This window comes from Miniopterus schreibersii, assembly GCF_964146895.1.
Source record: "Miniopterus schreibersii genome assembly, chromosome: 7".
In the NCBI taxonomy this organism is placed as follows: Eukaryota; Metazoa; Chordata; class Mammalia; order Chiroptera; family Miniopteridae; genus Miniopterus; species Miniopterus schreibersii.
This window is the reverse complement of record NC_138108.1, coordinates 40,376,990-40,403,527: the sequence shown is the minus strand read 5'-3', so window position 1 is coordinate 40,403,527 and position 26,538 is coordinate 40,376,990. Positions and strand designations below refer to the sequence as shown.

Sequence of the window (26,538 nt, the reverse complement as noted above, 5' to 3'; positions counted from 1 at the left end):
GCAGTCCAAACCCAGGTTGTTCAATGGTCAACTCTAGTCTGCTCTCTCCGCTGCGGCTGCTTTCCCTGCCCCCAATTTCTCACTGTCCTCCAGATAAACCACTCCCATGGCCTCCTCAATGCTGACAGGCGATTACAGGGGCTTCCATGTCCTCTGCTCCTTCCTAGCTGAACAGCTGCTTGTCTGGATTGTCCAGGTTTGTAAGAATCCCCAGACTAAGTCCTGCTACCTCACCACATGGGTCAAAGACCAATCTCATGTCTCCCGTGCTGGGCCCACACCAGGCCCACTTCTTGGCTCTCTTCCCACCAGACTGTGACCTCCACCAGGTCTCCCTAATACCTGGCACAAAGTAGGGTTCTCATTAAATATGTGTTGAGTGGAAGAGCCAGTTGTCACACAAATAAGCCATGTGTTGGCCATTGGAAGGGCTGCCAGCATCAGCCCTGGTACATTCTGAGGTTTGGGCAAAGAATTGGCCCTGTGTCAGAGAGGCTTGCTAGCATTAAGTACAAACTTGCTTTCCTGGCAGGTCCTGACTTTGCCAGTGGAGCAGAACCCAAGGCCTTAGGAGAGGCCTCGCTACCTCATCTCATGAAGTAAATAGCCCATATCAGAACCAGAACTGGGCCTTACTAAAGGGCCTCAAAAGCAGCCTGGATCCTAAGGGACCAGGCATTCCTGACCTGGATCCTTACACCCATAGGGTCTGTGGATCAAATACAGGGGTTCACAAACTTGGATGGAAAAAAGGACATATTTACTTCCCCTCAGCTTTAACAAAAAATTAGCATTTCCTTCCATTATGAATGTAAGCCACAAATCACAGTACCTGAAACTTTTTCACCAACAGATTTTTACATCATATTACAATAGTTGCAGATCTCCCTTGAAATTATGGCACTGTTTAGATGTGTTGTTAGATCATGCAAATATTTCAATATAACTAGTTTCCTTAGTAATCGTCTGTATTTTGTTTTATGCATTTACCAACAGTCCAAGAAGGAGTCCTTTGGGCTTTACCAGACCCTAGTGTGGTCTATGGAATGAAATGGGTCAGAATCCCTGTGAGAACATGAGACCTGGGTCAGGAGAATATGATTTTGAATCTTTGCTCTGCTGCCTAATAACCTGAGATAAGAATCTAACCTGCCTGAGCCTCCCTTTCCCATCTGTTAAATGGGGTTACTGGAAGGATGAGATGAAATGGTGCACGGCAAGCTCAGCACAGCTGGTAGAGGAAGCAATCGATAGGTCTAGATCTGTCTTCCTTGAGGGAGAGCACGAGTCCTGCTGATGTGAGTGCTGCTTGAGCACCTGGCAGAAGAGGGACCAAGCTGGGGACTTGGCTGAGGCCTTGCTTTGCCCAGAATCCTGTGTGGGAAGAGCTGCATGGGGTGGGAATGAGGCAGCCTGAAGACTTGACCTTGTTACATGTGGTTCCTCCCTTGGAAGATGGAAACAGGGCAGGAAAGGCAGCCTTGTCCTGGGGCTAGGAGGGGCCCTCAAACAAGGGAAAGGACCAGGGCAGGGTTCCTGCAGTGGGGGCTCTCTCTGGCATCAGAATCAGCCATGTGCTCTTTGAGGTCACTGTGTCCTGCCTTCCACCGCAGTGAGGCTCCCTAAAGTTGGAGGATCACTGACCTACCCATTGGCTGATCCTTGCCCACCACCCTACCCCCACCCCAGGCATTAAATTTTTAAGAACATACACTTTTGAGAATTTAGTTTAAAGAATCATTTCACTGTTTAAATAACTGATCACAGGGGGGAAAGCCAGATTTTTCTAAAGCCTTGTGTGTTGAATTTTATGTGCACAAAGAAAACCACAGGGATGGAAAAAGCTCTTTTGTTTTCATGTACAGTGTTACAGGTCGAATCGTGTCCCTCCCAAATTCTTATGTTGAAGCCTCAATCCCTAGTACTTCAGAATGTGATTCTTTTTGGAGATAAGATCTCTGGGGAGGTGATTAGATTAAGATAAGACCATTAGGGCAGGCCCTAATCCAATATGATTGTGGTCCTTATGAGAAGAGGAAGAGATACCAGGGATGCTTGAGCATAAAGAAAAGGCCATGTGAGGATGCAGGGAGAAGGTGGCAAAGAGAGTCTTGGGAAAAACCAAACCTGCTGACACCTTATCTTGGACTTCTAGCCTCCGGAACTGTGAGATAATAAAATTCTGTTGTATGAGCCACCCAATCTGAGGTTTTGCTACGGCAGCCCTAGCAAACTAATAAGCACAGTTTTAACAATATTTTGGAATATTTCCAATATATCCATTTTGGAAATAATAATTTACAAAATAACGACTTTTTAATAAAATATCCATCCATTGATTTCTTACCTCAATCTCTGAATTGTCATACATTAAAGATATATAAAAAAATCATCCTGCCCAGCTGGGCGTGGCTCAGCGGTTGAGCATTGACCTAGGATCCAGGAGATCGGGGTTCGATTCCCGGTCAGGGCATATGCCCGGGTTGCGGGCTGCAGCAGATCAATGACTCTCTCATCATTGATGTTTCTATCTCTCTCCCTCCCTCTCACTTCCTCTCTCTGAAATCAATAAAGATATATTAAATAAAAAAATCATCCAGAGCTCTAGGGAATGTGAGTGATTGCAAAAGTTTTATTTAATAATTGAATACATCATTAAAAAATCATGAAATTTTAGGTGAAAAACGAGGTGAGGGGAGGGATCTACCAATAAACCTATTATAAAAGGATTGGTTCTATGGGTTGAGAGAACAGAGCAGAATATTTTACATAAATGACTTAAAAATTCACTAGTTGCTTCTTCTTTGTTGCCTGCACACATGCATGCACATGTACACACAACATGCATCAATATTTAGAAGTCATGGAATTGCCTAGTTCTGTGAAAGAAATGGTTGGTTTTGTTTGTTTCACTATAATGCCATTAGGTCAACATCATGGATTAACACTCACACTAGACAGCATCATACATTGGCCCTAGAACAACCAGGGCATCTTGTGGCCCAGAGCCAGTTCCTAAATATGTAACATTGGTTATGAGGAACACTTGTGAGAAAGACTCCTCACCCTATAACAGATATATTCTCCCCAAGACATGGCCAACTAGAGGCTCAAGCACAGCCCACAGTTCAGTCCAGGAAACTTATGGTTTCTTCTTCAATGTGCTCATCTAAGAAAGCAGAATTATTTCTAAGTGTAAAATGATCCACCATCTTAAGATCAAGAGAATTACCTAGTTATTTAAATAAACTGTTTCTTAGTTTCTCAGAGCCAACTTTAAATTTATTCTAGATCATGCAGTGTGAGGCCCATGCTACAGAATGACATGAAGAGGGGAGAGATTTCCCATACTGTCTAATGAAAACATCTGATGATCCTCAGAAGGCTGCCTCTAATCTTGAGTGTGTGTGTGTGTGTGTGTGTGTGTGTGTGTGTGTGTGGAGGGGGTAGGGGTGGGGTGTTGCTGAATCAGCTGAGTTCTATTAGACAATAAGAAGCAGGCTTATCCAGTTATGTTTTATCAACATTTTGGACTATTCAAAAATATAAAGTATTTTGCTATATAAATCTTGCCAAGAGTCACCATTAAATACTATCCTACAAATGGAAGAAAATTAAACATTTCTTCCCAAAAAGGTTGACTCAGTTGAGGAGTATTTTATTCGCTCTGTGTGTGTGTGGGGGGGGGAGGGTAGCTACAATAGACATAATACAACTGGAGAGATTCAATGGTCCAAATGCTCTCTTGCCCTCATTACTTTTTATTCTGTACCTTATTTGTATTTCCATTCATTTATATTTTACTTTATATATAATGTTATTTTTAAAAAAAATAATGTTTCTATTGATGTCCAAGAGAAGAGAAAGGGAGAGAGATAGAAACATGGATGATGAGTCATTGGTCGGCTGCTTCCTGCACGCCCCCTACTGGGGATCGAGCCCGCAACCTGGGCCTGTGCCCTGAGCGGGAATCGAACCGCTGTCTCCTGGATCCTAGGTCGATGCTCAATCGCTGAGCCATGCCGGTCAGGCTATAATATTCTTAAACCATTTTTATGTATGTATTTCTCATGTGCTCTTGGCTTCTTCAGTTTGAATTTTTCTTGAGATATTTTTGCTTCCAAAAGTAGCATTTATTCATTTAGAAAACAATAGACAACACAAAAATACACAAAGATGAAAATAAAACACAACAGTGGTATTTAACCACTGAAGGAAGCATTTGATAATTAAATTTTAGGTGAAAAGGTTTGGGGTTAATAATGCCCAGATAATTCTTGTTAACATTTTGATGTATATCCTTCTAGCTTATAAATACGCAGACAGACACACACATACACAATTGTTTGACCAATAATAACTAACAGAAGGAAATTTATAATACATATAACTCAATAGTGTTTTAATAAGAGAAGGCTCTTAAATTTATATTAACTTATCACAACCATAAAAAAAGATTCCAGAGGCATTCATTATAAAGGCAATGAATCCACTCCAAGTTACACTGGAAAAGTAAAGTCATTTAGCCAACTCAAATTGCTGCTAAAATGTAAAAAGCCCGTAGTTTTGGGATTCCTACTCAATTATTCTTGATTCTATTCCCTCCACGATGCAAACTTAGTGGGATGTGTTTAAGATCTGAAAACCATTAGTACAAATTAAGATGAAGTTGGCTTTGTTCGTCAACTTCCTGTAAAAATGCTCAACAGGAAAATTGATGCTCACAGCAAACCACAGCCATCCTGTTTCTTTAGCACAATCTTTTCACAGCTGCAGTTGCCTGTAGTTTCTATTTTATGATACCAGCAACCTCTTTGGGCCCCAACCCTCACCCCCGCCAGCCCAGCATGTCCTTTGGCCATGTTAGACAATTTAACATCTTTGCACAAAATTTGTTTCTATTATTGTTACTGTTCCTCTTCTGGGGCCCAGCTCAGAGGGCTGCAGGCAATGAGGCAATCAACTCGAGAGGGAAGAGAAAAGGCGCAGGCTGAGAGGAAGCAGCGGGTAGAGACGGGCAGCAGGGCTCCTTTGCGAGCAGAGAGCCAGCCTCCACTAGTTAGCGGTCACTGTTACTCTCAGCCTGGGCTGGACAGGGGACACAGGCTCTGTACACGGAGCTCGTTTCTCCAAATGTACTTGCCCCTTTCTCAGCTGAGCAGGATTGAAGATGACAGCTTAGTTAATTCTGCTGACAGGCTGTCTTCCCAGTAGTAAGGGTTTGCTTCTCAGCTCTACTTAGAGGGTCCTTGGCTATTTTAGAAATACTTCTTTTAGAACTCATTTAGATAAAGAGGTGATTAATTTGGGGAGGTGGGAAAGGCATTTTTCAGAGAAGACATTTGGAAACATCTACAATGTCATTACAATTAGTATGACCAACACCAACTCAATTTTACTGTAAGAGTAACTGCTAGGGAAATAAAGGCTGCTATGAAGTAAAATTATTGTTTTAATCTTCTGTCATATGTTTAATTTAAAAACTAATGCAAATACACAGACACCAAACCTTTTCAAAAGTGAGAAAATGAAGTCGAATGACCCACCTACTTCTTGTTGTTTAACTGTGAGAAAGAGAAGGGAAACCCTTTTCTACTTTATCCATAACTAAAAAGTATAGATTTCCCCCCACTACATCCCATCTCTGCCAAGCATTCTCTTTAAGGGCCTCAAATCTCAAAGCTAGTTTTCCTAAATCCTCAGCACCACATTTAGTTTTATCACAGAATTAAGACCTACCCCTACTCCCCAATACACACACACACGCGCACACATTCACACACATGCATGCACTTACACACTCTTACAAACACTCATGCACACATTCACACATGCATGCACTTACACACTCACTCATGCACACATGCACACACATGCATACATTCACACACATATGCATGCACTTACACACACATCCACATCCACATACATGCATGCATTCACACACACATGCACACACATGCATGCACACACACTAACACACACAGTGCATGTATGTCAACATACTTGATGTGTTTTATTCATTTTATTGTTGAAAGTGGAGCCTTTTTTTTTCCTGAGGATGTTTCTTTTTCAAAGAGTTTTTTTTTTTTTTTTAAAAAGTGGAGCCTTCTTGTATAAGTTAGAAGTGTTACCAAACTTACTTCTGCAAAGGTCAAAAGACTTAGAAAGGAAAATGTCTTACTTGCTTTAAAGCTATTTACTGTTGCTGTGACATTTAAAACAAAGCATTTGTATAATCCCAGACTCCCAGGACTGGAAAAGGTCATCTCATTGTCTCTAAACTGCATTTAGGAAAAAATCTCTTGAAATTACAGAGCAAGACCTCCACACTTAGTTGTTAGGTGGCCTTGGGCAATTACTTAGACTCTCTAAGTCCAGTTCCCCCAATAAAATGGGGAAAGTGGTGCCTATTAAATAGGGTTATTAAATAAGGCAAGTGCTTAATAACTTTAGCCATTAAAAAAATAATAATAATAAGCGAAAGTAAAGAGCCTAACACATAGTAAGGGCTCAATAAATGTTACTGTCTTCCTCCCTATTTTACAATGAGAAAGAAAACACAAGCTGATTGAACTCTTCTTACTCCACATGTCCACACCCCTGCAGACCTCTGCATGACAAGTGAATGGTGAAGGGAGGGGTATATAAAGTGCACTTTAAATTTCTTGAAAAAGCATATTAATTAGGGCATTCCTTATTCTAGTATTTTTTTCAGTTTTAATTTTCAGAAGTGAGGGTTGCAAAATACAGACAGAGGTATTTATGACAGGGAGGGCAAATGCTCTTTCCAACAAGTAAATGTATGAAAATTTGGTAAAACAAAAATGAGTCAAACTGTAAGCAGCCAGAAACTTCCAAAGTAAATGACGTGTTCATGAAATGTTAAGCAAGCCTTCAAAAGGGCATCAAACTTAAAAGGCCCAGGAATTAGCTAGTACATTTCCTCTTACACTTTAGCATAGGTTGGGGAACCTCCTTCCTATAGGCCAGATCTAGCATTGATATCATCAGTGATCAGGGTGAAATTGCTGCTGGGTCCCAGGGATGATATTCAGCATGGGGATTTCTCTAAGCATTGCAATTTATTCACAATATGTGTAATCCTTAAAAAGCTTAGATATTAGAGTAATTGAAGAGCTGTGAACAATTGACCCATGAGTGAACTTTTCAAAGAGCATCAGAAAACCTGACAGTGATTTTAAGTAAATCATTTAAACCTCTTTAGACTATGAAAGGAAGAGTTTTAACAAGATGATGTTCCAGTTCAGAAGCAACATAACTTTATGAAGTTAACATATAATATGTAAGACCCACAATCCAAGTGAATAGTAAGGGTATTTTCCACAAGAATTAACCTCAAAACCTTTCCCAGGCTTCTCATTGTCTTCTCTTTCTCTCTATCCAGCTGTTCTATTTTTCTTGGCTTTTTCGTCACTTTACCACTTCTCCATTTCCTGCTGTATGCCCCTGAATTATTTAAAAGAACATGTACTTATTGACTAAACTGGCATGTGCCCTCTTAATGTTTTAAAGCTTTATTTTATATTTTTTCATGAGGGGGTGGGGAGCAATATAAATGTCCAGTTGCTTTTTCATATATGCCCCAGAGAAAAAAAAACTTTTTTGATACAAAAATAATTTCCTTAATCCTGCTCTGTAGGTCTCTGAGCACATGGCTTGAAATTTTAAAACTACAGTATTTTATGCCAAAATGTTAATCGTATTCAATGTAAATAGTGCTAACGAATGCTACAGAATTTGACTAGAAATGGTGGTTGTGCATTGCACTGTTAGGATGTTGAACACAATGGCTGTAAAGAGAAACTGTCTTCTTAAGGGGCTGCTTAGAAATGGTTTAGTTTAGGATTTGAACCCACTAACATGTCTGTAGCAACAGAATGGCGGCAGGTTAGGTCCCTGGTGCTTTCCTTCGAAGCTTCCATTGACTCCCTTTACCTTAAAAGCATCTGCTGTTCCTGACCAAGTGCGTGGACGAACAGAAGATTCAAAGGCAACCGTGGGGACGACGGCACCGTAACGGAAAGGTGGCGCTTCCTGACTGACATAAGCCCCATTTCAAGCGGGGGAAAGTCCTGTGGACCCAAACTGTCCGGGGGTCAGGACAAGTCCCACTGATAACCTTGCTTACATCCTGGCTCCAAACACAGCTTATGCATCACCTGCAATCACCACTGTGGTGAAACGGCCTCTGTGCAGCAGCAATAGGCCACATGGCCCTCTACTGAAAAATTACACTTTATCTCGACGTGCGACAGCCCACTAAAAGCCATTTGGTTCTTCCCGCTAGCTGATAAAGGAAATACATTTAGATATAATTTTTCTTACCGTCAATGGATACTGTAGGAAGGCATGACCAGGGACACAGGCAGACACAGAGCAAGCGAAGCATGAGCCCAGAGAGAAAACTGTCCCTGAGAAAGGCATCATCTTCTAACGCAAGTGTGGGGTGGATTTGGGACAGCCATTTTGGACACGCTCTGGCCCCCGGGTCAATGTGACATACTGAGTCAGAGGCAGGCGTTCCTCTGCGGTTATTCACTTCCTGTGTGATTAATTTCTTGTTTGTTCCTTCCTCCTTTGCTGCAGAAAAAGAAACTAGATTGGTTTTACTTAAGAAGCAAGCAAAAAAAAAAAAACACACACACACAAAAAAACACCCAAACTAAACTAAAAAAAAAAAAAAAAAAAAGAAATGTTTCTTCTTCCCACAAGTTGTAACATACCTGTTTGGCAGAGCGACAGGAGGAGGTGAGAACCTCCATCCGGTCAACAGCCCAACTTTATTCTAGATCCCTCCACAAAGATAATTGTTCACGGAACCAGGGAGTCCTTCAGGAAAATTCCACTTGAGAGTATCACTCTCGATATGAACTATGCCACTTAGTATTAAGGAAAAGAGTCACTTAAGAATTAAAAGCTCTCAAATACACTAATAACGAGGACAGATGATTCTTCCTCATCCCCAGAGCGTTCAAGTGTATAGGACGAAAGTCACAGATGCAGGTGAGGAGAGCTGGTCAGGTGCCTGAAAGCGAACGAGGTTTGAAATGTGACTCTGGTGATTTATCCAAGTCGGGATAAATGATACACATCTCGGGTCACATGGAGATCCAGAGCTTTCTATGCCAGAATGTTTTGTTTCTGTCCTTCATATTTAATAGGGTAACAATAGCTCTCTCAGGAGATGCTGGACAAAAGCACAGAGATAATGAACATAGAAGGAAAGTCAGGTTTCTCATTAAAGGGCTCTAAGAGGTGGATGGGCAGTGGAATATAGATACAAAATATTATACCAAAGCCTCGAGTATGTTCAAATAATCTGAAAACGCTCAAAAAATTTTTTTCTAGATCCATCCGAAAGTCACATACCATGTAAGTCTGTAAAACACTATCAGTTGAAAGAATGAAAAACAAGAGGCATATTTCAGTAACTAACTTTGCTGTAAAATTAAACTTTGGGTCTTGATTTTGCTGGGCTCTGAGGAAAATGGCATGAAAAGACAAGTTGCCTAATATTCCCTTACCTGTAAAATGACAGGACTGGGTAGACCAATGGTTGTCAATTCAGGAGGCTGTTGGAAATGTGTGGAGGCATTTTTAGTTGGGGGGAGGGGGGAGTGGGTTGGAATGGTGTGGGGAGGGGCCTGTAGGATTCCTGGGCAGAGCCAGGAATGCAAAAGTGCCCTATAATGCTTAGGACAGTCTCACTCAAAATACCGAAAGTGCTCCTACTGAGGAGTATTAGGATAGTTGATGTCTAAGGTTCTTTCAAACTCTAAATTCCTTGAGATGTGAGTCTAGCTGCACGAGCAGAGTTATCATGATGCCAGGCGTGGCAGAATTCCTGGACATAGAGCATTGAAGGATTAGGGACTGAGGGTCCTCTACTTTGCCTGGAGCCTCTTCAAGGCAGGACTGCACCCCCTCTGCCTAACATAGGGTCTGGAGTTCAAGGGAAACTCAATGTATGAATAACACATGCAGGCGTGGGGCTGGACAGAGGTGGAAGCCTGCAGCTATCATCTCCTTCCCCCTCTACTAACCTCAGGAAAACAGAAAACTTGATGAACTACCAAGTAAATGCCTCAGTGAATCTATGGGGAAGTCTAACTATAGTTGGGTCTAAAAAGAGAACATGGGCAATATGATGATTTCTCTATGTGTTTTCAGAATTATTTTTAAGTGAGCACCCCAAACACACACACACACACACACACACACACACACACACACACACACACACAGTGTGCATACAGTTGTTCATGGCTATTCCTATCCAGCAGGGACAGCTCAATTGGAAGGGAGTATGTCACTGAGAAGACTGGGGCCTCTGAGGCATGCAAGGGAGTAGTTGTCTAGAGTTTGGGTCTATTTCATCTTCAATGAAAACTTGTAAATACAATAATGTTGGACACATTTATGAGGTGGCTGCCATGCCCCACAGGACCTAAATCTGATATGTTCCTCCTCTGCTTAAAAACCTCCAGTGGCTTCTCATTTCACTTAAAACATCCAAACTCTCCACCTAGATTCACAAAGACCCACCATATCTGGCCCCTCCCTAGTCCTTTGACCTCCTCCTAAGTAACCTCCCTCTTGCTAATTTATCTTCTACCCTTTTCTGTTCCTCAGAGACCCCAAGATACAAGCTCATTTGCATCTGGGGGGCCTCACACTTTTAAGCTCTCTCAGCAGGTACACTCATCGCCTGGTTCCTTGTCATTCTTCAGCCCTCAGCAAAAATGCCCTTATTCTGACCATCTCGGCTCCCGTTTTCTTTCATGCACAGTACATGTCATCACTTGACATTTTAAAGTTTATTTAATGGTTTATTTACTTGTACGTCTCTCTCCCTCCACTGGAATTCAAGCTCCATGAGAGCAGGGACCTTCTTTCCTGCTATCGCCTCAGCATCTAGACCAGTCTGATACCTGGTAGGTGCTCAATTAATATTGTTTGTTGAATTAAAAAAAAAAAAATCAATAACTCCTAAAAATTCTGCCAAAACATAACATTCCCTTGACAGCTTAAGACTGTTCCCTCTGGCACCGTGAATAAGGAATGCCAAAGCTAGACTTGAACCTTCTTGAGAAGACTTAGATTAATGGGAACTTTTCCAGGAGGAGGACGTCAGGGGTCAGCAGGTCAGCCCTCCGGCCCACGGGGGGCTTGGCAGCCTTAGGCAGTGCAGGTGGCTTATGTCATTGAGCAGTGGCAGAGAAAAATGGGTTACGAAAGTTGAAAACAAATAATCCAATCAGAAAAAAACGGGGGGGGGCACAATAAAAAATAAAGGAAATAAGTCAGGAAAAGATGGAGGTGAGGGCAGGATGATGTGGGGAGCAGGGGGGAGTTCCCACCACACCACCGGCCCCAGGGGCCTGGGAGGTCGCGCTCTGCAAAGGGTGACGGACACACAGGCGTTGGACATGAAAGTGCTTTCTGCCCTTCCCCCGTGATGAGGTGTTCCCAGGTCAGCGTCAACTTCTTAACACAGGGAATTTTAAGGCTGACCCAGACTACAGAGGTCACTTAAAGATGAGGAAATGGGGGCCCAGAGAGACACAGTGCCCCGCCATGTCACACTGCAGGCAGCAGCGGAGCTGGGCCGGGAGCCTGGCCTCCCGCTCCATGCTCCCAGTGCCATTACTGCCTTAGGCCTCACTTTAAGTTCAGAAGGAGGCTTTCACTTAATTCTTTTCTATAAGCATAAGAAGAAGCAGAAGGAAGAGGTAAAAAGAGGCAGGAGAAGGGGGTAGGGAGAGGGCTGTGATGTGGAGGAGAGACGCCGAGAGCAATATCTGTATTGATTGCTGGTGGGACTGTTATAATAACCAAAGGCCAAAGAGAAGTGGATTGAGAGCTCGAGGCAAATAAAGACAACCACAATTCTGGACTCCGACGAGAATTTAATTGTGCACATCCCCACTCAACGCATAGATCAGCCTTAGCTTAATGATGGACTAAAACAATAACCAATAGGCTCTCGAACCAATCAGGCAAAGAATCCTCCATATTAATCCACAGAAATAAAAAACAACAACACAAGAGCAAACGGAAGATTATAAAACAGCCTTGGGTCTTGGAAACATCAGTCTTGCAAAGCAGTAAAGAATCAATCACAGCCCATGACCCTCCTGTGGTGACCCCAAATCAACAGAGACTGAATCAGGGCAGCAGCGACATGTATAAAACATGAGCAGGGCTTTTTGTTTTGTTTTTTATAATTCCGGTTTTTCAAGTTGTGTTTCCATGACTACCTATTGTAGTGTGGTATTTGCCCTAGTAGTGGAAAGATGCTTTAGAATATTGTATACCCTCAATTCTAACACCTTCATTTGCAGAATGCCTCCCTTAGAGCTTTTCAGGGGGGGATGACAAACAATACCAGATTAAATGTATGCGTTTATTGTAAGAAGAATTCTACTTTCAAATATTAAAATAGGGGAATTACGTGATTTAAAAGAAACAAAGGAATTTCCCTCTTCCCCATAAAATTATCAGTGCACTTACATAGAAGGTTGATCATTTAAAAGTAACCTCAAAGACAGGAATTAAAAACAAGTTTTGTACTATTCTATGCCCTGTTAATATAAATTAGAATAATCTTACTTGGGGGAAATTTTGGAATATATTTCTTTATGTTGGCAGCTCAGCATCCATTTACCCCACTTACAATGATGACCTTCCGTTTTTGTTTGGAGAATCTCTCCCTCACTCTCAGACCGTGTGGGTCCAGAGGCATTCACTCCCACTCCAGACACAAGAGCAGGGCCTTGCATTCATTTGGTTCCAAAGATGTTTTTGGTGATGGTCTGTGACTTCATCAGAACCAAGGGAACTTGTAGCCAGAGGTGAAGGTTCCTCCCACAGGATGAGTCCGGGGTTAAATATGGGAGATGTAGGAAATGGCCACACTCAACTTTTGACCACATGGGGTCTGAAACTGAGAACAACAAAGAGGGGACTTGGGGGTGGAGAAAAACCAGCTACTGATGTTGGTTGAATCCATCTATACCTGAGGCTAGCCCTATTTCTGGACTTTTAATTTACACTAGCAAAGAGATTCTCTATTTTGCTTAAGCTAGTGTTGTCACATTTTCTATTACTGGCAATACAATTATTCTTAAGTGATATAGGAATCGATACTAAAAGTGAGTATTAGATGTGACTAACCCTAAAATGTGCAGTGGCTGTACCATTACAGGATTCGGAGAAAAAATTAGAATGTGGGATTGTGCTGGCCATTTCTTACAGCCTTCAGTAGGATCCTCAGGAAAGACATGAAGCTGAAACGGACTGGAAGCAGAGGGAACAAAATGCAGCTTTGTTAATACAGACTTTTTCCCCGTATGACCTGCAACCAAGATGGTTGAGAATCAAATAATGTGGAGCCTTGTGGATTGGAAAACCCGAATTCTCCACGTTACGCTAACGTTAGGTAGAGTAGGATCAGAAGGTAAGAACCATATCGGGAAATAATTTTAGCAGAAGCCCAGTTCTCCACGGTCCCTACAAAGATATTCTGTATGTTCTCTAGTCTGAGCAAAAGGCCAGTTACTTTCATTGGGATATACTGGGATCCACCTCAGGAGCAAGGAGTAAGCTGTCAGTGGTTCCACCACCTTAGGCCACTATCAGAGACCAAGATAGAGGCCATAAAATTAGGACATGGAGGATGGCTCGTTTGCTAGAAGCCAGAAGGACCCAGGCCTGGTTTGACATTCAAAGACTTTGACTCAACAGATTCTTGAGTTTTGAAGACTAATCCACAGAGTTCAGGGATTGGATACTACAGGATGAAACCCAAGACTTGTTAAGAAACAGTTGATGATTGCTCAAACCCTAAGGCAATCCCAAGATCCCTGAAGCCAGAACAGGAAGTGGGCTATAGAGCAGGAGGAGCCCTGCTCTTAGCCATGGTTCTGGAAGATAACAGATAAGAGCCATCCTTGCCAAGGGCAGACGCAGGAGAGCCAGTGGCTGACCAAAGTGCTCACGCACTGCACAGGTGGAATTAATTTGTTCAGTGGGTTATAAAATCTGCTAGAGACTGGTGACCAATGTCTCATTCTCTCCTTTCCCAAATGGAAATTTAATCATAAAATTCCTCTGCTGTTCTCCTGCTGCATACTGGGTGTTAGACTTAGAATTTAACCATTTGGATACAAGAGACACTATTATGTCCAGCGCTGACAACAAGACTGTGGAGAATTTGGACGTGGCGCTGGACCTGGACCTGAATTAGCTGACTCTCTTTGAGAGGAGGGTGAGTAAAATGTATTATGTGGGCGCATTTTTGAAACTGTATTATGGGAAGATGTGTGTGTGTGTGGATGTTGGACAGGTAAGGAGAGTACACTTGTTGGTTTCCGGCTGCACAGCATCCATTCCCTTGAATTACAGTAATAACCTCAGATTTTGGGAGAGAGAATCACTGATCTCCTACTCTTTTGCTCTTCTGACTTCAGTTGGCCTAGCAATACCCTGATTCCAAGAATGGAAGGTGACCAGCCCTGGCCAGCTAGGGCCTGTGGTTCCCTGGCTACAGTGATTGGTTCAGAGATGAACATGTGACTGCGTCTGTACCAAGGAGATGCAATGAGACTTTCTGTAAGACATGTGGGGCTGGGATAGTGGCGTTACAGCCACATTGTGAGCATACGGAGGCTGAGAATAAAGCCAGTACAGTAAAAGTGCTGCCAGGGTGCCCGAGACTCAAAAGGTGCAGCAATCAGATGCAACGTGGTATTTAGATCCTGATACAAACAAAAAAATATGAGACAACCAGAAATTTGAATAATGATCGATATTTAATAATATTAAGATTATTGCTAAATTTTAGGTGTGATGTTATTGAGATTAAGTTTTTTACAAACAATTCTTAAATTTTTAGATACATACTGAAATATTTATGGAGGGAATGATATGTCTGGGTTTGCTCCAAAGTAAAGTGGAAAGTGGGGAAAATGGGTAGGGGTACAAATAAAACAAAATTGGCCTGAGATGACCATCACTGAAGCTTGGTGAAGGGTACATGGCAGTTCATGGCAATGTTCTGACTACTTTTCATGTACATTTGAAATGTTTCCATAATAGAAAGCTTAAAAAATAAAATAAAAAATGACTTGTGGCTCACTCCCTTCTTTATCCACTAGAGGCTGTTAAAGAGGTTTGCTCACTCTATTATATATGTGCTCAGACCTGGGAGCTAAGTTACCTTTTACTTCTCAAAATGATCTCTTTGGCTCATAGATGAAATGGGACAGAGGCTGAGGGCTCCTCTACAACGGTTCAGAACTCAAATCCTTCTTCCCCACAAAAGCACTAAACTTTCAAAATCTGAAATCCTCTTAATGGCAACAAAAGAGCAAAACTCAGAATTCCAACCAAAGTACAAAAGAAAACAACCAACCCTTCAACTAGATTAGCACTGTATAGTAGAAATACAATGAGTCATGCGTGCAGGTCTATATTTTCTACTAGCTACATTAAAAAGAGTAAAAAAATAAAATTATAATAATATATTTTATTTTCTACACTATATATATTTTTGTTAATCCTCACCTGAGGATATTTTTCCTTTCAGAGAGAGTGAAAGGGAGGGAGAGGAGAAGGGGGGAGAGAGAGAAACACCAGTGTGAGAGAGACACACTGATTAGTTACCTCCTGCAAGTGTCCCAACTGGGTCTGGGGAACAAACCTGCAAACGTGTCCTTGACCAGGAATCGAACCTGCGACCCTCCAGCATGTGGGCCAGCGCTCTGTTTAGCTACACTGGCCAGGGCTATTACACTATGTATTTGAAAAATATTATCCTTACATGTACTCACAATAAGAAACTTATTAATTAAGTTTTTAATTAATTAATTAAGGTATTCTGCATTCTTTTTTTCCACACTAACTTTTCAAAACCAGATATGTATTTTACTACCGGTAACATTTCAAACACTCACGAGCCACTCTTACTCATCCTCTTTCCTGGCAGAAGACCCAGGTGACACTTAACAGACCACCAATGTCAGTTCTGGGAATGTCTTGGGTCACCTGGGGCTGCCAAGTGCCCCCTCAGGGCTACAGCTTCAGGGCTAAGAAGAGTTTATCCTGCCTGAAGCCATCTCATTGACCAGGCATTCTTGGATTTGTGGTCAATAGCATTATAGATCAAAATTGGCATCTCCTTCCTGGACTCTTATTGCCGACAGCCCTAGTATAGGACTTGAACCCTCAGAGAGATACTGTATGTAATACCCTCAAATTGGGGGCTCAGAAGAGATTCGTAGACTCAGAAGGCTCAGCGGAAAGCCACTGTACAGTAAGTAAGATCTAAAGTCCTTGCTGTGACTAGCAAGAACCCCAGCATCTGACACTCCCTTCTCAGCCTCTCCTCCGTGGACCTTTCCTACCTCTCTCCCATCCCCGTCTTGGAGGTTTTGGGCCGACACTTTTCTCCTGGTTAGTGCCTTGCTCCCCTTGCTCCATTCGTTTCTGCTCTTCCCACTCGAGAGGGAGCTCCACGAGCGCAGAGCATTTGTCTTGTTCTCTGCTACCTCCCCAGCTGCTTAGATCAGTAACTGACATATCACAGGGGCTTGAAAAATATTTGTAAATGGATTTTAAAACTTCCAGCTCCGAGTTTAGTTCATCCTTCACGCGACCTAGGGCTGTGGCTAGGCTGCCGCGCTCCTGGCTCTGGCAGGGGGGTGCCGAGTGGAGCAGAGGCGGGCTGCGTTTGCTCCTGCAGGGACCTGGGAGGCTCTTGCTTGTCCTGATGTGGCCTGACTCAGGCCGGCCATGGGAGAAGACACCATGGGGACCTGCCAACACATTTAATGACTCTCTTTTTCAAACAGGGCTATTTGCCAGTGTCAAGGATATGACAGGGTCTCTTAATTTAATTAAAAGGCAAAAATTTCCCAGTCGGTCACCAACATCCAATACTAGTGGCACCCAGGGGAAAACCCATGTGAAATAGAGAGAGAAGTTTCTTATAACTCAAGGGGCAAACTGGTGGAAAGCCCCGCTTTCACATCCTGCCATGTATATACCTGTGGGCACTCACACGGAGAAGCTGCTGGCATGCAGATGGCTGTGTGTCCCTTTTGGTTCCTGATCATTAGGTATGAAGCAGGACGGGGTCTTTACAATTACCTCTGCGGTGGGGACAATAGCCATATTGTTCCCTGTTCAGACTTCTCTCTAGGTCTATGGTTACACTGTGTCTCCCGCTGGACAGAACCATGTGCACATGAAAGCAGTTCTCTGGGCTACTCAGGAAACAAGGGTCTCTACAGCTCTGCACCTTTGGGCCTGACATCACCCATCTGAACACTGCAGGAAGGGCTCAGTGGCCCGAGACTTCCCCTGGGACCCCCACTGCATAGCAGCCAGGCCTGGCCGGTGCAGCTGCTACCTAGGAGAGACCAACCCAACCACTCTGCATGTGGACAGGAAATGGGGCATTTGTGGGTATCACAACAATGGGGGCCCTCCTGGGATTCAGACCTGGGGACCAGGGTTGCTAGACCACATGGAATGTACCACACTGCCCAGCTAGGTAAAGTTTTCCCACATGACCTTCAAAGGTCCTGCTGCACCTTGATGTAGGTGGAAAAGCTGTTTATAAAGTCATCTCAGCTTAGATATTATCTCCATTTTTCATATAAACTCAAAGTAATTATTGCACTGTTGTATTAGTTCCTGAATTTTCCAGTAATACAACTGTCATATAAATGAAATACTATGTTTTGCTCAGATTTTTACCAAGAGTTGTTCGCCCTCGTCTGGAAAATCATGTGCCCAAAGACATGACCACTTGAGGTAAGAGTCTCTAACTCTTACTCAGGTTAGTCCGAAGTTACAGCTGTCCCATTTATGGTGATTATAGGTGTAGATGCAAAGACCTGGCCATTTCATTTTGTTTGCTAATAAGTTGTACCTGATCACTTCCAAATTGAAGTTATTTTATAATAAATTATGTTCCTCTTATTTCTCTTTTTAATTACTGATAAAAATTACATGTATTTTGGAGGAAATTGTGTGTAAGATCAGGTTATTTCATCAGTGAAGGTTCACTAAAGCTTGTGAAGGGGACATTAAAAAATATTGTTATTAAAGTGGGCACGGGGTCAGGCAAAGCTGAGAGCTACTGCTTCCAAAGCCTGGCAGATGTTTGCATGTCCCTGGGCTCCATTTAAAGTCATGAATGGACTCTGATGTCTCTGTTTACCCAGCCTGCGAGCGGAGACCACAACAGCTGCTCTCCTACAATCCTGGGAGGGAACCTTGTCGCACTTTATTTCCAAATGGTCACAGATGCGAGAGGTGTTCCTTCCTCCTGTTTCCTCGCAGGCCCTGCTTTTCTCAGTGGCTTGCCCCAGACATAATTTGTTCTACTTCAGATTCTGACTTTGCTACTCCAAGAACTTTCTGCCTCTCATTTGGCTGCTCTGAAAACAGACGGTTGGAAAAACACTACCAGGTCGTTTCTAAAGGGATGGCGACCCTTCCAGCCACAGGAAGGACAACGGAAAGGGCTTCTTCCTGGGCCAAATGCACATACGTTGTTTCCTCATCTCCAAACAGGGTGCAGGGGGAACAGGATCAGAAATGTGTGATCACAGGGTGATCAGCTCCAGCATTTTGTGTATGTTTTGTTTTTGTTTTCTGGGTGTGTGTTTTTCGTTCTGGGGATTTTTTTTTTCCTTAATGCTGACTTTCCCTGCTCTGTGGAAGGTGCTTCATTCAGTCCCGGAACATTTCATTCGGTTTCAGAGCCATTCCAACAGAATGATCAGTTGGTGGCTCACGTAAAAGCAACTCCATGACTACATTTATATATTGACTAATTTGAGAGTAGCCAACCACAAAGATTTGAGGTGTGAAAACCACATGTGGTTTATGTTTTGTAGGATGCCCTCAGGAAGATAGTTAAAAAACCCCAACTAAATGGTCTCTCTCTCCATCATTAAAAAACAAAAAAACAACAACAAACAAAAAACCACTAAGCAATAATTAAACAGAACCCAACCCAGGTGTTCCTCTTGGCTTTTGGGTGACAGTTGTGTCCTAGCAAAGCAAATAAGTAGCTGTCTGAGTGCTGTGGGCAAAGGTCAAGAATACCCTGTTAGCATGACCTCTACTTTGGCCAACATCCCTTCCCACCCCTGACCACGGCCCCTTTCCATCACCAAAGCTGCCTCCTCCCATAAGAGCTTCTTCAACTCAAGGCTCAGCCATCGATGCCTTCCTTGGCCCCACACTCAGCCTCTCAGCCCTCTTCTCCAGCCGAAAAGAAAAATGCACAAAGAAAGTTACTTTCTAGTAATGAAGATATTTTCTGTGATCTTTTTACCTGCTCACACTATGTGTGTGTCTGACTACATGGCTAACCAGCAAGCAGGGACACTGTTAAGCATAGCGGTCATTCAACACGTACTGTTTCAGATGCTGGGGACACTGCAGTGACTAAACAGATACAATTCTCTGCCCTCATGGAGCTTACATTCATTTCTGAGTTAATGTTAAAATAAAAAAAGAAGACCAACCTTGAAAGTTCCCTGAGCAGACAAAACCAGTTAAGCCATACAAGCAAAGCTTAATTTAGCTTATTTTTTTAAGACTAACTTGACCTGGGGCATTTCTTGCTTATATGTCTCTGGAAATCATAAGCAAAACTTGAACTGTTTCCCAAGGCTGTTAGAAGGTAACCCCTGACCAATGCCCTGTGATTTAAACAAATTCTGATATCATAACCAATCACGGTGAAGATAAGCAGTCACTGCTTTCTGACTCTATGAGCTGCTTTATCACAATATGCCATGAGCCTCACTCCATGTTTTGGTTTGAGTGCTCCCAGTTTGCAAACTGCCTTTTTGGTGCGTGCACAATAAGCTTTTACTAATGACTACTTTGGTGATTCACTGGTTTTACTTCTGTTATTTCTGCACATTTGACAATGTGATGGAAGGAACATGGATTTATCCCTGTTTTGTGCAGTGCAGGTGCTCATGTTCTCAGCTCACCTGATCTTACGCAGAGTCGCTTCGCAAATCTCTGCCAGAAGAGGGGCCAGTTCAGGCCGGAGCTAATGCGAATGAGAAGTGCTCCACTGCCCTTGGAGGGTAGTCATTTCTGAGAACCAGTCCATACAAATATGCCTGAAAGTTTGCTGACAGGCCAGCTCACAAGTCTATTTAATATGCAATGTGACTAAACTGAAACTCCAGTTCCAAGGACAGCCAAAGGGGAGGCAGAGGTGGGGGAGGGAAGAGAGGTTCATGACTCTCTGGCGTGTTCCAGCCCCCAGCCTATGGTTCCTCTCCAAAGCCAGCCCTTGACCCCACTCGGGACCCTAAGGGGAGCCTGTCCCAAAGTACTTCTTACCATAGGTCATAATGCCCTTCCCCAGGATAATATGTAGGGAAGAAATCAAGTTGTTGCCTTTTATTTTTAAAGAGAGAGCAGTTGTTAACCCGAATGATATTGAATCAGTGGTCTTTTTCTTGAGATAAAAGAAGACATTTGGTTGGAAGGAGACACTACATAGTAGAGTCACATTGTCTAGGGTTAAGTTCCTTAAGTTTCTCCCACATTTTATAGTTAAGGTCCTTCAAATAAAAAATATTTTTTATTAAAATTCATACATGAAAAAGTTTGGAAAATATAAGCAATATAATTTTTTAAAATTGATTTTTAGAGAGAGAAGGGAGAGAAACATCAATGGAGCTCGCAACCCCCCGACATGTGCCCTGACTAGGGAATCGAACTGGTGACCTTTCCATGCACAGGAAGACGCTCCATTAACTGAGCCTCACTGGCCAGGGCAAGAGCTGGACTTTTCTTCAGTGCACTAGGGAAATGTCTAAAAGCTCTCTGAAGTGGTCTCAACCAACTAGGAAATGGAAGACAGAGCTTATTTTCAAGGCTGCTTTTTTTTTTTCACTGATTGAGGAATGAAGAGAGACACAGTACTGGTCCGTGAATGTTTTCAGAGGTGGCATATATTGAACTGAGAGAAAACAGGCCTTGAGGCAAGATCTGATTTCTCTGAGCAAGTGAGGAAACAAAACCACATTCCTATCATTATGCCCAAGTTCAGCCACAAGATGATGGCACTCTGATGTGAAAGACAGCAGTGCCAAGAATCAAATGAAGCTTCAGCAAAATTGGATGCCACACAAAAAACACATTCAGGATCCAACTCTCGTTGGCAGGGAACTCATGGAAAACCAATGTGAAGATCACCAATGCAAAATTTTATTTTCCAAAGGACAGAGGCTTCTGTGCACAGGACGTTCTTTCTATCCAGACTTGCTCCTAGTGCAGAAACGTGGAGGTACATTTCTGATCACTCTTCACTAGAGGTGTCACTGAATTCTCTTCAACCTCTAACTGCACAAATTTAGACCTAAGGTTTTCTTCTCTTGCTCTCCTCAACCTTGTATCTTGAAAATATAGATGAGAGTTTCTCAAAAATGCTGAGAGATACCCAAAGGTGAGGTATCTCAAAATCTTTATAGGCATGAGCAACATGCAGAAGTGTGAGCAATGGGGAACAACAGAAATGCATTCCGTTCATTAAAGATGACTATCTGTGATGTGTCTATCATCAGTCTTAAAATGCAGCTTTAAAAAAAGTTTTAAAATTATAATACATTCTAAAATGCCCCCAAACAATGCAAAAGACAGTGTACGATATATTATTTAGGGAAGTAACTGGTACCTATTACCACTTCGCTAAGATTTGGGCTCTTACAAAAATAAAGTCCATGAAAGGAATGGATAAATCAACTCAGTGGTGAATTTCTTTAAATGTAACTCCTACCCCCCAACCCTTTCTCCACAAGAAAAAGCAATTATATATTTTTTTAATGTAAAATCAGAATGTGGTAAAAGTCAAATCAGGGTTTTTTAAATGCATAGATCTGGGAGTATAAAAATCACTATAAATGTATTATGGTTATATATTTTAATCTCTAGTTTTATTTTCTTTAGCATATATATAAAAGTACTTAAAATTTAGAATTTACTCTTGAGATACTATAAAATATTACTATCTTCGTGACAAAAGAAATTCATGAATTTATGGAAAAGGGAATAATATTTATAAAATGTGTTAGTAAAAGCACTGTATATGTTTGTACATCAACATGTAAAACTATTCAAAGGTCATTGATAAAAATATTTAAACTATAATAAAAGGAAAGTTAAGAATGGTTTTATTTTTATTGTAATAAAATAAGTATAATTAAAAATAACATGGTTTTTTTTTTAAGAAAAAGGATGGCTTTACTTAAACTTGCATTTTCTAAAATTTAACAGGACCAAAGAATCTGGAAGTACCAAAAGTTAAGTAGAAATCCACATTCAAAAGAGTTCCATGGAATTCTCAGAAACAGAGAGCAGGCAAAGGGTCATCTGAGGACTTTATTTCAGCCTAAACTTTGAGTATCACTCAAATGGGGGAGCCAATCCCTGATATTAACAAAATACAGTTTTCTGCTGCTAAGCTCAGATGACCTCCTGCTCTACCTGCCAAAATCAGTGGATGAGAAATCATTTCATGAAGTCATGCACAGACATGAAGCACACCAGTAAAAGTTTGCTGCCATCCCTCCATCAACACTTTGCTTGGCTAGGCTGGTGGCCAGCAGGAATCTCTCTCTCTGCAAAACTATTCAAAGTAATGACTTGGAGGAAGTGGTGTGCTGATACTATGAAAAAAAACACCCCTCAAACACAAAGATAGTTCAAAAAGCATCTGTATATGGCTCAGAGGAAACAAAGAGCTCAGCTAATTTAACTCCAAATAAACCCAAGAGACCGGTTTACCTTGGCCATAGCTACACACATGTGCAGGAAACTGAAGGACAGCAATTGTCCAGTGATTTTATTCTGTGCCAAAGGGGATAAAAGGGAAGAATTATCCATGTGGGGTCAGGAAGAAGAGAAGATACCCCACCCCACATGGCTTCTGAGAGAGAATTACAAAGATGTAAGAGGATTTCATACCTTTCCAAGACACAGGTGGACCCTGGACAGCTGCTGAAATGGCAAGTCTGGGGTCCTTTCCTGAAGCCACTAGTGGACCAGAAGCTAATCTTGAGCCTCTAACACATGGTCTCTCCATTGCTGAAGCCTTTCCATGGGTCTTCCTTCAACAATGTTGTCCTTACAGAGCTAAGAAAGGATCAGGGCATCTAAAACTGTTGTTTCATTTATCAACCCTGGGCTGAAATACATTTTACAATATTTAAAATGACCAATACTGAATTTTCAACTTTTGAACATTTAAAAATATTCTTCAAATTAAATGAACACATCAGCAACAAGGATCATGTTATATTTGGCTTTGAAAACCATTTGGAGTTTTCTGAAAATGCAGCTGCTTTTCAGAGAGAACAGGTGGAGATTGCTACCCACATTTAAAAAGGTCCTTATTTTTATTTTCAAATAATTTTTATTTGAGATCATTAGATGTGTCAGCACTAGTCTTTAAATTGTTTTTTTCAATCCTGGGCTTGTATTGCAATTTTGCCATCTTTATTGCTAACAGGGTTAAAGAGGCTCAAAAGGCCCTTTGGTTTTGATCATTTGAGGAAATTCATCTCATAGCTGAAGACCATTTTATTTTATTATTTTATTTTATTTTTCTGTGAGAGGAAGGCAAGAAAGAATGATTAACCTTTAATATCAGCAACGTGTGACACTGACCTTCCACTGGAAAGTGAGATTTTTTCAGTTCAAAACATTTAGTGTCCAGATCACATGTGGGGACAATTAAAGTGTTTTAGATGCTGCTTTCCCTTCCTCAAGTAGTGGCCATAATATTCAAGCTGGGCACAGGAAGCAGAGATTTCTGTCTCAGCTAAGGAGACGGCTCAGAGGGCAGCTCCAAGCTCTGCAGCCCATAAAACCCAACACAACCTTCCGGGCTGCTCTGGAAAAAACACATTGAGTAATAAGGGATAGAATGGTTTCTGTTCAATGTTTCCAGTGCTATTTTCTGGCCAGAAGAAATGCCAAATCACAGGCATCTGGGAAAAAGAGATGGCCCAGAAAGAACAACAATCTGACATAGCACTAACCCCCTAAAGGTCCATCTACCCATTCCCTGCTGCCTTCTTCATGCTGAGTTATAAGCTTTCCAGCAAACAGCCGTTTCTTTCAGACTTGACTCCAGTGCTCAGGTGGTCTTAAAGTGGCAATGGCCAACTTCCAGGGAGTGAAATGTCGTTTTGATCACAGTGAAAACACAGGGAGTGGTGAGAAGATGTGGGTCCATGACAGTGACAGTGAAAGGGATATGGTCTATGAGAACGCGCACCATGTGATGCTAATGTTCTCCAAAAGAGCTTGCCCAAAGGTATGGCTCAGGCAGCTCTAGAAAACAGTTAGCCCCCTGGCATGTCTACGCGTAGTTTATACATTATACTGTGTTTTCTTGCCTGGTCCATGGATGGAAAGAATCGAGTAAGATACCAGAAAGTAGACAAGCGGCAGCGTGGACTGATGCAAAGGTGGAAAGGGCATGGCCTAGAAAGGGCAGAGGTTCAGAAAAGGCCTCTGAGGTTTCGTTTCGTTGCCACAGCTCTTAGTCACATAATTTCCTTTGTGGATCTTACCAGAAACTAATGGGCCTTAGAAGATGAATTGGTATGCTAGTTGGAAAATGTCAAAAGTCATCTTGTCTCTTCAACAGTGTTAAGTTTGTTTTTTACCCTTTTTTATTCTATGAGTCCTCTTTTCAGAATAATTTAAGATCCCGTAGTTACAAGAGCTCCCTCGGTACCTACATTCCCCTTCTGAGATCAACTGCAGCTGGACCCACCCTAGCCTCGGCCAATGGACAAGAGCAGGCCGCCGGCCCAAGGGTGGCCAGTCGTCAGGCTAGAGGGCAGCCTGTGAGCCGGCCAGGCACAAGAAACTGCTCAAACAAGGGAGTCCCATTCCTCCTTGTCTCAGAAGCATGAAGTAGGAAGCATGGAGGTGAGCAGCCCGTTAATTACACCAGAGAAATGAGAGGAAAGGAACAGCTAAGCCAGTTAATTGGTGGACATAAGACAGGATGATCCATCTCCTGGGACTCAGGGAAAGTCATGGTTTTTCAGGCACCTAAACTGAATCCTAGTTTTGAATAATTCTAATGTGTTAATATTAACAATAACAACAATAATAATAGATAACATTTGTTATACCCTTACCATGTGCTAAAAAGCATTCTAGGCACTTTTACAAGTATTAATTAATTCAATTTTCACAATAACTCCGTGAGGCAGATGGTGGTGGTGGTGGTGGCACTGATGAACAGAGAAGTAGCCTGATCAATGCTGCACAGCCCATAGGTGGCAGAGACACAATCTGAAGCCAAATGGCCTTGCTCCAGAGATCATACTTCCAACCATTAGATGCCTCCCTGTGGGGATAGTCCTGGATTTGCTGTCTCTTTTATTGTCCATCTTTATGATAAAGCCCCTTTACCAAGGGGGCCTGACAGAGAGTCCATTTCTTGCTCCCCTATTGCCTCAGAATCAGCATTTTTCTTGGTTCTACTCATTAGGAATCTTAGTAACTTAAGTATATATTTACTAATTCAAGAACTATTTAATGCTTACTGTGTACCAGGAACTACTAGGAGCTTTGAAAGCTAAAGACAAATCAGCCCCAGTTTGGCTCACAGGAACCTTCTACTTAGGTCACACTGCCATGACCTTATGCATGATATATATTATATCGTATCTTTATACATATCATGTCCTATTTTTGCATAACATATTGTGTCCTGAGCTCATTGCTAAAATAATGTCTAAAAAGCACATTTTTAAAAAATCACCATAACAAAAATAGACCAGGTGAAGGTGGCTTCCTCGAAGGTCTTCTTCCCTAGGATTCTGGGTCAGAGCCAAGGGGTGGCAACAAGTTATGCTCAGGCTGACTTGGAACAGCTCTGAAGGAGTAGGTGCCTACAGGCGGTGCCGCGGTGTCTCCCCCCGACACCGAAGAGCAGCACTGAGCTCTGGCCTCTCAGAAGTATGAACCACAGCCTCTCCCTCTGTTCTACAGTAGCTCACTGCCAGCCACTTGTTCACAACACCCCAGCTACTGAATAGGTATTTATATGTGTCTGTGGCACTCTCAAGACGGGTGGTCCCAGATGCCAGGTGTCACATCTTATCTTCCACCCCTGCAGCACCCAGCTCACTTCTTTGCATTTGACAGGCCTTTAATACATTTTATTTATTTATTAATCTATTTTTATTATTAAAGCATAGTTCATATATATCATAATAGTTTCAGATATACAACATAGTGATTTGACATTTAAATACTTTATGAAGTAATCACCACTGTAAGTCTAGTAACTGTCACCTTACAAAGTTATGATTGCTTATATTTCCTATGCTTTAAATTACACATCCCCATGACCTATTTATTTTATAACTAGAAGTCTGTACCTCTTAATCCTCTCCACCTTTTTCACTCTTTCCTCCACCGCTTCCCCCCCTGGCAACC

General features: G+C 42.2%; 1 protein-coding gene across 5 annotated transcripts in view; it reads right to left on the bottom strand.

Moving 5' to 3' along the window:
- The window catches only part of WIPF1 (WAS/WASL interacting protein family member 1), a 108,141-nt gene that overhangs the window by 24,583 nt on the left and 57,020 nt on the right, over positions 1 to 26,538 (bottom strand). For 2 of the 5 annotated variants that reach the window (XM_081143440.1, XM_081143438.1), the window contains one exon: positions 8,350 to 8,604. The exons of 2 other annotated variants lie outside the window; for them this stretch is intronic. The gene's annotated coding sequence lies outside the window, so the exon portion shown is untranslated. Of the gene's footprint in view, positions 1 to 8,349; positions 8,605 to 8,747; positions 8,814 to 26,538 lie in introns of those variants that run through there. One more of the 5 variants, XM_081143441.1, reaches the window with a different exon arrangement.